This window comes from Ischnura elegans, chromosome 9, assembly GCF_921293095.1.
Source record: "Ischnura elegans chromosome 9, ioIscEleg1.1, whole genome shotgun sequence".
Lineage (NCBI taxonomy): Eukaryota > Metazoa > Arthropoda > Insecta > Odonata > Coenagrionidae > Ischnura > Ischnura elegans.
Window position 1 is genome coordinate 99466532 of NC_060254.1, and position 11151 is coordinate 99477682.

Genomic DNA, 11151 nt, shown 5'->3' on the forward strand with positions numbered 1-11151 from the left:
ATCAGGCACTCGTCTCAGGCAGGAAATTTGGTAGCCATCGCTCTGTTCACCAAGTGCACGACTGCCCGCAGCGACGTCTGGTCTCGACTGCTTCACGAGCAGTCGGGCCGCAGACGTCGGCGACGGCCGAGCCGCGTCGAAGAAACCACTACAATGTATAATATTGAGTCAGTAGCGGCCGGCCGCGGCAGTCGGACGCAGCCGCGGGACGCACCAGCGAAACCAGACCTCGCACAATACGACCATAATACAAAGCTCGCAATCCTGGGAGCTTTCTGATCACCAGTGAATTGTCCACAACGTTTAAAAAAAACTTAGTGACTGCGATAAAATCTTGGCCCAGCTGAAGATAAGCAGTATAAATAAGGAAAAGAGTGGGAAAAGTTTGTACCATGTTCTCTGTAATTTTCAAGGGGACTCCCTAGCGTTTGAATTTCCCAATTTAACGGCTCACAATGCCCTCTAGCCGCAGCGCCGGGATATGAAGACCGAAGCCGAAGGGCCGAAGCGCCTCGAGTGAAAGAAAGGGGGTGGGGTAGAAAAAAAGGACAACTCCCCTCCCAGCATCGCCCTCGAAGACTCCAAGGAGAAATTTGATACTAATGATAAATTTGATACGGGTCGCTGGAACAGGGGTCGCAGTCAGAATTGATATGTGACACCTAAGTGGTGGCGAGCCAATTAAAAATAGTAGAAGCCAACTTATGAGGGCCTTGTTCCTGTCTTATGCGTTGAAAAAATAGGCCTGTGAATGCGAAGGTCCTTTTTAGAGAAGGACCTTTTCCGAAATTGCTGACGATATTATTAACACTATGTGAGCAGGTATTTCGTCAAAATCATGTTACCGACTCAGGTGTTAGGTGGTTGAGCCCATTTGAAACCCAGATGTTGAGCGAATACATTTTTTTTCATTTGAAAATTCATTTTCAAAGAATCTCAATACGAGGGCACTTAAAATAAACTTGTATGTATGAATGTTTTTCCCAATAGTAAAATGAGAGTTAAGTCGGTCGCACACCGGATACGGTATGGCAAGGGACGGCGCAAAGTTTTGCCTGCGGGCGCCTTACGCGACGTGGTTTGTATTGGTTTGATTTGAGCTGCCGCACACTGCATCGGGCAAGGCGAAGCAGCGCCTCACGGTGCTTTGTGCTGCCCAGTCAATTGTCTTCCGTCGGGCAAAAGGCCTCAGATAAATAAATCGTTCTGCGCGTGCGCGGGGATCGCCGCCACGTGCAGAGCAGTGGGCGAAATTAGTGGGTTATGGCATGGCCAACTGTTTAAAGTTGGCCATGGTTATGGTATTATCCAGTTTTTTTGTGTGACAGGCATGGGCGTACCCAGCGAGAGTCAGGGGGGGCAGCCCCCCCTCCTATTAGGAAAATTCGCAGAAGTCTTTGAGCAAAAGCAGTAAGTACTGAATTGAAACGAAAGTATCCAACAAATTTTCTTCAAACCCACGAAAAATGATATATATTAATATAAGATATGTAACTAAAATAAAACTATTTTTTCAAGGAAATAATCTCATAAATCCCGTGGCTTGCCCCTCCCCTTACTAGACAATAGCTTTAAATATTTTTTTTATTCCTCCGAAGCGTTGGGGGAGATCTATCCCCTCATCCCCCATAGTTACACCACTGTAATATGATGTTCTCCGTGTCACTCTTAAAGATATCCATTCTAATCCGTTTGCTCAAGCAATCTGAGCCCATCGCGCAGCTGCCGAGTCTCTAGCGGCTCGCAGCCCAATACTTTAACATCTGTGTAACACTTTCTTTACGCCTATAGCAGTTTTTGACGAATCGCGATGATTTCCTTTGTATTTTATTAGGTTCACAGATAAAATCATTCTTCACCAGATCCCATATGCTCGCTGCATATTCAAGGTGAGCGATATAGCACCTCTCTTTTACTTTCCGGTCAGAAAATCTTCCCACAAAACGCTGGACGAAACATAGCTTCTTCAGGTTTCTGCCACAAATATTTCTTACGTGTGTCCCATTTGGCCGACGCTTTTTTTTTAAATGATGTGATTTAAAAATTCGTGGTCTCAAAATGTGCGAAATGGTTAGAAAAAAATTATGAAAGAGTTTCAGGTTCGTGCGACGTCGGATAGCCGTTCCGGAGGCGCCTAAAGGCGCTAATAGGGTCTTAATGCAGTTGTTTTGAATGTTGAGTTTTTCGACCCGAATAGTACGTTTTCTTTGGAAAAAAAGAACATAACTTTCAACCGTTTATTCGTATCTCTATTTCTTCATGCCGAAACGCTGCCTCAAAGGTGCCCGCAGCACGCCCCCCCCGCCTCCCTGCCGTCAGGCGCGCCGCGCATTTCTCGATTCGCGCGACACTCCATAGTCCCGTGGATCTTCCCTCCTTACCATTACATGCAAGCAGACTGGATCTAGACCAGGGGCCTCCAATTTACTAGGCCACGGGGGCCACATTCCAAGTTCCGAATCGCCCTGCTGGCCGGATAGCAAATTTGCCGATGACTGAAGTATTCGATACCAACGTATACTGAAGAATTCGGTGGCATATTTCTTATTGACGAACAGTTGAAGGCGACTTTGACGTGAAGTACAGCGCTGCAATACTCCTAGCGGCGTCTCACAGAGTTAAACGAGCGAGAATCGTGCGCTACTTGAAACAAGTGCGCGGGCCGAAGGAAAGGCGAAGGATTCAGGTTGCCTCATGTGCCAACCCTCCCAGTTTTTACCGTCTCGGCCAAATCAGTAAAGTGGTACTCGTAGATGTCTACATGCTATTGGAAACGTACTTGTCAAAGTCCGACACCCTTAGCTGAGGCCTTCAATGATCGCAAAAAAGATATACTGGATGGCATAGTGAACGAATCTATGTTCACTTGAATGAGCTGTTGAATCAGCTTTGTGATCCATTTCACGTCTCTCGGATTGTCGTGTTATGTGTTTCGCATTCGTTTTCCACGCATTTGCCGTGGGGGCAAATGAAAACGACGAAACCAGCACCATAGAGATCTCAGAAAACGGTGAGTGATAAAGCTAAGATTTCGAATCATGCGTTCATAATATGTATTCAAACGTATGTATGTATAAGAGTGTTTTAAACTTTGTTTAAACCCTAAATGCATAGAAATAATGAATCAATTGCATTCACAACATACGATCGATTCATGTTATAGCCGTTCCCAATTGGACGGGATACAAAATTCACCCTAAAGAGGAACGAAATAAGCATTATTTATGAATCAGCCGAGGACTTGGTTATGATGAGGAAAGTGAGTGCTTTCGCGACCATTTACTTTATTTCCATTATGCCTCGTCCCCTCTGTTCATACGAGTGTTCTACGCGGTGAGACTAACAATAAGCAGTGGCGCAACGAGGGGGGGGGGGATAAACACCCCCCCAGGGCTCAGAGAAATTTTTAAGTTTCATCCATTTTACTTAATTGGATTGATATTACTAATAGAACAGTGTAAGGATTAATAAAATATCCCTCAGAAAGCCGTAAAACTCAATATTTTGAGCCGTTCATCTTAAAATTCCTCAATTTATTAATCTCGCACCTAACGCTTATCCTGGTGGGTATTCCATACCCCCACACACCCCGGTATTAGCTGCACCGAACCCCCCCCCCCCCCAGCCTTAATTCCTAGTTGCGCCCCTGAGACTAAGTGCTGGCGGAGAAAACCGGTGATGTGCTTCCCGCCCCACTCCTTCACTACCACCCTCTAGGGAAGGTTTTGCCGGGATCAAATAGGGCCTATCCCAAGTGGACATGTATTCCACAACCCATATGTATTGCCCCCCACCCCTCACCCCTAACCACTCACCGCCCATCTGCTCCGAAGGCTAAAGCGCTGCCGTGATGCCCGATGCTTGATCGACAGCCGTCCGCGCACATGTGTCGCTCGTGGTTTGCATTAGCCGTCCAGTACGTGAAGGAGAAGGCGAATATATGGGGCGCGAGGGAGTCGGTGTGCACTGGAGAGAGAAGAAAGTAGTAGCGACCCAGTGTAAGTCCCGAATTTCGCATCGACACACACGCATCCCACCGGCCGGCCAGCTGGCCGAAGTAGTGGACGTCGCGATACGCGCAGAGGAGACGTTATATCGCTGTCTCAACCCACCATCATGGCCATCATCTCAACGTGCCATTACAGACATCACTGGCATCGTAGACATCGTCACCATTCTTCAAGTACCGGTAATTACTGTCCAAGCTCTCCCGGCGAAATTTCCATGCCCTGTTCCCCGAACAAGAATTATTCCTCGAAATATACCAAAGGATGAATTTCGCCATGAAAATATATTTGACTTTGCCGGGATTCGAACCCGGATCTCCCGATTGCCGGTCAAGCGTGCTAACCAGTTACACCACCAAGCCATTATTCGCTCTGAGAAAATGGCTTGGTGGTGTAACTGGTTAGCACGCTTGACCGGCAATCGGGAGATCCGGGTTCGAATCCCGGCTAAGTCAGATATTTTTTCATGGCGAACTTCATCCTTAGGTGTATTTAACTTTGCACCCGTGCGCGTGACTGCGTACCCACTCACTTGTTCCTGCAGTGCTTTGAAATTCCTCGACGATTGCCAGTCAAGTCTCGCCCCAGTTTTTTCCACAAAAATATTTCCGTGCAGAAAGTATTTTACTGAGTATGAAAGACCCCACTACAGAAAAAGAACGGACTCGTGAAGCTGAACTCAACTTCCCCCACAAACGCCGGTAAAGTTAATACAATACTTTTCAGACATAAATGCTCCATTAAATACCTCGGCCTTCAGACGCATTATTCTAATATTCAATTTCTTCTGTTGTATCTAAGGTTAGTTTAGGATTAGGGATAGGATTAGATTATTTTTGTTTTATTGTTTGCCAATGTCAATTCGAGACTGTCTCTCGATGTTTTCTTTTCAATTTAGTTTCATTGTGTAAAAAGGCTAAATTTTCGATGATCATGCGTTTGTTTGTTTCATGTCCGATAAATGTCTTAAAATCGTTCTAAATTTTGTCTTATGAAAATTTAACTTTATTCGATGGGAATTTTTAGTGTCACCTTACCACCTCTCTCCACGATCACAACCAATGTGATTTTCTTTCGCGAAAGACGGTGACGCAGTCGCATGTCACCGTTAACAAAGCGTATCAGTAAACTCCCGACCATGTAGATATCAAACTCATTGCCGACCCTAGCAACCTTTTCCCCTAACTTTTCCTCCCCCCCCCCTCGATATATACTAAAATTTCAATAAAAGAAGTTCAGTATAAAAGTAACAAGGGTTAATGAGAGAAATTTAAGTGACATTTATCAATATCATAGAATTCATCAGTAGAATAAGAGACATTTGTGATGAGCCAAGTAGATACTACCATAGAGTAAGTATACTTACTCTATGATACTACTTATTTAAATGAAAAGAGGCTGGCATAACTTAACTCAAGAGGCAAACAGCTTAATAGACGCAGCTTTACAATGTTCAAAGAGTCTCAGGCTTTGGATAGCCGGGAGTAGGGTAGGTACCTCAGGAATACCGCCATTTCTTGTGTGACGGGAATTAACGCTGGCTCTTGTCTTTAATGGAATTTAAAATATCCTTCACACCGAATGTGCATGTAGTCCAGAAAATGAAGCTCAAAAAAGTGCAAAACAATGCTTTTTTCAAACTGAATGGATTTACGTAAAAATATGGGATTAGGCTAATCTTACCCTCTACTTCAAATTCTATACTTCGCCGATTGGCGCGTTTTATTTTTTGTGGGTATAAACTACCCTTAACTTCCAAGAGTTAGAAAACTACGTTTTAAAGCTTTATATGAGTAAAATTTAATTTGGATTAGTCGAATAATGATTGTTGTATGACTTGGAACATAATTTGAGTTTTTTAACACTTAAAAATCAATCCTGATGAGGGGTTAATGCAAACGAATCCAAATAATAAATTATTCGTCACAGTACTTTAAATAATTAAATAATTTTGTTGCTTAAAATATGTGATAATTTAATGTGGCAACTTTCAGCCCTTAAAAACCACCCCATATAACATTACATTTCTTATAAACTACATACATAGGTATAAATAGGGGAAAAGTAAAATTATACACCTGTGTTTCTTTACACAAAAAATACACTAAATATTTTCCATGCAAAGACCAAAATAACAAAACAAAAATTAATAAAAGTAAAACTTTTCATCATCTTCAATTATATGATCATTGTCGTTGTCTCATCCTCATCTTCTGATTCTGCGTAATCCTCAACAGAGCTCCCATAAAAATTCTATAAAAATACACAAAATGAGTGAAGGACTGGAAAAAAAAGTTACGTTTACACCACTACTCCACCGCAACTGCTTGCAACGGAAGTATTACGGGCAATACTAACCAACTGTGAAAACCGGGGCAAGTACGCAGTAAATGCACACGAAATAATCATTAGATCCGACATAAATCGAAACAGAATAATCAATTTGGAAGTAACTACTCCCTCTGAGTGCATTTATCTTCATAGACAAACGCAATATTTTCGGTGAGTGGCCAAGGAAAGCAAAAAGAGTAAGGGAAACTTAATTTCTCGAGAAGCAAAAGTGGCGCCACAATCTATGTCCTAAAACTTTTGAAAGTGACTGTACCCCCTTCCCTAATCTCGCAATCACCTCCGACGCCTAGCCGTGGTTAGTTAAATTCTACGTATTAGACTGCGATCAGGGAACCCGACTCAAAAAAAATACTGGGGGGCCCAAACTGGGGATGTTGCCCCGGGAAATGTTATAAGTAGTGAGTTTTAAGTTTTTTAAGCATTTTAGAAGAGTCATATGATCAACATTAGAACCCTGATAACTCGAATCTCGATATCTGGACACTCCGGGAAAATCGACAAGCCTGACACATTTTTTCCTCACACCCATGACGAATTTTTGAGTGTGCTCGAGCCCCCTCAGGCCCCATGGAGTCGGCGCCACTGACTGCGATCCTATGTTAATCCTCACCTTATCCATGGGAGTACACCAACATGTGATTTCGGAGCTCGTGTGCGAAGCCACAGGACTACTCTCCTTCCAAATCTTATTCTTTTGGTGGTACTAAGTGTTTTGGCAAAATCATCTGTGGCCCAGAATAAAATAGAGCTTGTGTGCACCTACGAGTTCGCGTCCCCTTTCCGTATTCATGAATTAAATCACGATTGCGGGTGGGATGTGAACGACCCCGTCCCATATAAAACTTCCATGCCGCATGAAATCACATCGGTGCACCTAGGGGTGATGCATCTTGCCGTCAAGGTGATCGTTTGCGATTCTTTTCGCGAGATTCCCGCTGCGAGGCGGTGCGGAATGCCTAACCTTCCCGCGTTAACGGGGAAGGAGGTTAGTTGGAAGGGCTGACGACAGGTGGAGTAGGCGATATCTCATGGTTGGCGTCATTGTTCGCACCTTCTCCCTCCCTTGCCCCCCCCCCTCCATTCCATTTGTCTCCGTCGGAGGATTACATTGGGGCGACAACGTTGGAAAACTACCATCGCTATGTAGGAATAAAACATGAGCCATCTCTTTTCTCCGCTGTTGAGTCGCGAAATGCACTTTACAGGCTCGCTGGGTTCGTCATCGGGAAGGGGAGGAGTGAGGTGGAGACCCAGAGAGCGAGTCTCGACTTCCATGGTCGACTTAAAATGTTTGACTTGGACTTGGGAATCTCGGCATGGTTAATGGTGGAGGATGGGGTCGCGAGATTCTTCCTCGCTGCACTCTAGACAGAAAATCTCTCCCAATCCATGTCCCCCCAAACCTTCACTCACGAGAGAACCTTTGCCTCCAAACTGCTTATCCTCGCTCGTCACGCAATTTGGCCGAAAATGGAACCTCTGGAAGCATCATTTAATGAAAGGGAGGGAAAGCAGAGATTGGGATACTAGAGGTGCGGAAGGGAAAATCAGATACCTAGAAACACTCAGAGGATATCCCGAAATTCAACGGGACCACAAAACCCTTTAAACCCCTACCTACGTCTCGAATTTTCCAATATTTTTTACGTGTCTGACCTGACACTAATCTGCAATGTCATCTTTTTTCGCGGTTTTTCTTGCTTCGTCTATCTGTAAGACTTAATCAGCGAACTGAATAAAATACAAAGAAAGGCTGCGCGTTTCGTCAAAAACTACTACGGGCGTACAGACAGTGTTACCCAGATGTTAAACCAATTAGGCTGGGAGCCGCTGGAGACTCGGAGGCTGCGCGCTAGGCTTAGATTGCTTGAGCAATCGAGAATAGATATCTTCAAGAGCGACACAGAGAACATAATATTAGAGCCACACTATATTTCCAGGTCCAATAGAAGCGATAAATTAAGAGAGATGTTTTGCCGAACGGATAGATGTGGGGATTCGTTTTTTCCCCGAGCCATAAAGGACTTTAATAAACGCTCGTCCCAACTTCGTTGGAGCACTTAATTTTTTTTGCTCTAGACGGCTGGTGTCCTAACACCCCCTGCCACACGCCTTTTAGGCGGCTTGCGGGGTATTATGTTGATGTAAATGTAGATGTTTCACCGATGCATATTTGTAATTGATTTTTCACCCACCTTCTATTGTCCCCCAGCCAAACACCCTGGAGGTGGCTCGTAGGTTATTATGAGTTTATTCTACTCCAACGTCTATCATTTATTACCCCAGTCCTCACCACCACCAGAGACACTACCACACTCAGTCATCATGAGCAACCCCACCGCATATGATATTTTTTTCTGTTTCTGTGTTTAAAGACTTAATCAATTTGATGGAAATTTTTCTTTGTTTTACTTTAGAATATCCATTATTGTCAAGAGGTTACACCCGCTTGCCTTTGTTCCACAAGCTAAATGCAGTAGAACCTCTGATAACGACCACAATCCGTTCTAGAAAGCTGGTCGTTATCCGAAATGTTGTTAGAACGTAGGTTTCCGCGGCGACTCGCTATTATATGAAAGTTACAGGATACATAGGTACTGTATTACATTGTATTACTTGTAGACTTAATATTGTAGACATTGTATTACTATGTATCCATTTGTGATCTCACAGCACCGAACACAAACTTGGCCGCTACACATCTGTTCGCAAACCGAAATTTTGTTCGCTATTCGAGGCAAATTTTTAGCGAAATTTTTGGTCGTTATCCGAATTGTTCGTTATCAGAGGCGTTCGCTAACCGAGGTTTCACTGTACTCATATCCTGCTGGATATGACCAAACGGCGACCTATCCAGGGGGATATGATCCTCAACGGAGATCGTGGTCTAATTAGGACTGGAATCTTCTTTGAAATCCGGGTAGACTATTACGGTAGGTTAGCTTCTCTTTCTAGCCTATCATTTAAGCATGGAATAGAGGTCGGTGCCGGTGTGATCGATTTTAATTTTAGAGGGGAAATTAAAGTTCCCCTTTCCAATCACGGCGATATGGACTTTCATGTTGTCCCTGGCGATCGGATCTGCCAAATTATATTTGAAAGGATTGCCACGAACGTCACATTTAAAGTGGTTGGAGGAAACCTTTCAGAGACCTCACAAGGCGAGGCAGGCTTCAGTAGCTCTGGTAATAACTTTTTAATTTTTTAATTGTGAATATAAAGGTATGTGACTAGTATTTTTATAGTATCTCTTTTTCCCCTTAGGTCGGTAAATATGTCGACTCCGATGGCTAACTCTTCGTCTGTTTCTTCTGCTGCCTCAAAGGTAAGGAGATTCTTTTTTGTTTAGAGTGGGGATTCCTCTATTGGTGAAAAAATGCATTCGATTGCATTTGTATTTGTTACTTTGTTCTAATATTTTGTTTTATCGTCTGTTTTTATAGATTCGTCAGAAACTGTTAGAGACGCAGAAGGAACATGAATTTGTAAAAAAAGATGAGCTAGACTATGGAATGAGGTATCGAGTGACGAGGATCGAAAAGATACGGACCCGTTACGGAGAAAAGTTTGTTGGAAGCATTAATTTGTCTGGAAGAATGAGGCGGATAATTCTTGCGGGCATATAAAAATTGACAAGAGCAGAGATTATGCTTTTTAATTACGAGGGGGTGGATATTAATGTCTTCAAAAATAAAAATGATTTGATTAAAAATGAATTACTGAATATGTGTTATATTATTCTTAAATCACCTGTTCTCAAGTATTTATCAAGACGATGTGTACTGAGCAAAAATATCATTTAATACTAGGAGGAATTAAAGAAGAGAAGTTGGGATAATTATTAATTAATTGTTGTGAACCTGTCGTTCTGATAGATCATGTTTGGATATTATGTGGGGATATTATGTGGTGGATATATTAAGAGCAAAACTATGTTCTTTCGCATGGAGCGTTGAAATGAGTGATTTTCATTGAGTGCTCAAACGGAAGCAAAATATCCGTTTCGTAAATAAGTGGATTAGATCCTCATATATCTATCTTTACTCCTCCTATAAAGCCAGCAGCAACTACCCATTGTTCAGCACTCAATTATACTTCATGTAATGAATTACCTCTGCTGTCCGTCGTCTTTTGAAACAACCAACGTTGGTGTCGATTAATCAAAATCTTCTTTGCCTAAAATTATTGGTTCTGAAATGACTAACCCATTGCCACACGTGAGAAAATTTGAAGAAATTTTGTCGTTGTAAATTCATATGATTTGATATCAGTGACAATAATATTGCGAAAAAATAAGGAATTCACGCTCAGTCTGCAGTGTAAATATATTCCACTGACGCAGCCAAAGAATACCCTCTATACTAACATCCAAAGAATACACATACCCTGTTCTTGAAATGATAATTATTTGTAAAAACAGTACTTTCTTCTTAAAATAAAATAGTAATAAATAATAAATACGTCGAGATAATTTTTTCTCAATTATTTTTGCTAAGAACTTAACTTTTCGCTACTTCAACCTCATTGTTATTAAACATCGATCGAAAATTTATTCTAGTTCAAGAGGATGATCAAATACCAATAATTTCCCTGACTGCGACATGGCATTGATGATAATAGTATTCTAATCAGCGAAGACTCAAATAAGAGAGATAAAAATTGAACCCACTCTTTACAAATGCCTACTTCCTCGCGGTAACATGAAAAAAAAGAATGACAGGGATTATTTCGGCTTTGACCTAGTGATATATATATATATAATACTTTTATTTCAGTCCCAACACGTCTAATA

At 42.4% G+C, this 11151-nt stretch overlaps 1 long non-coding RNA gene across 1 annotated transcript; it reads left to right on the forward strand.

Moving 5' to 3' along the window:
- Positions 1 to 3878: 3878 nt before the first annotated feature.
- LOC124165933 lies at positions 3879 to 10034 on the forward strand. Its single transcript, XR_006866359.1, has 3 exons — positions 3879 to 4189; positions 9624 to 9684; positions 9803 to 10034. It is a non-coding gene; the product is annotated as an uncharacterized LOC124165933 (long non-coding RNA).
- The last annotated feature ends 1117 nt before the right edge of the window (positions 10035 to 11151 follow it).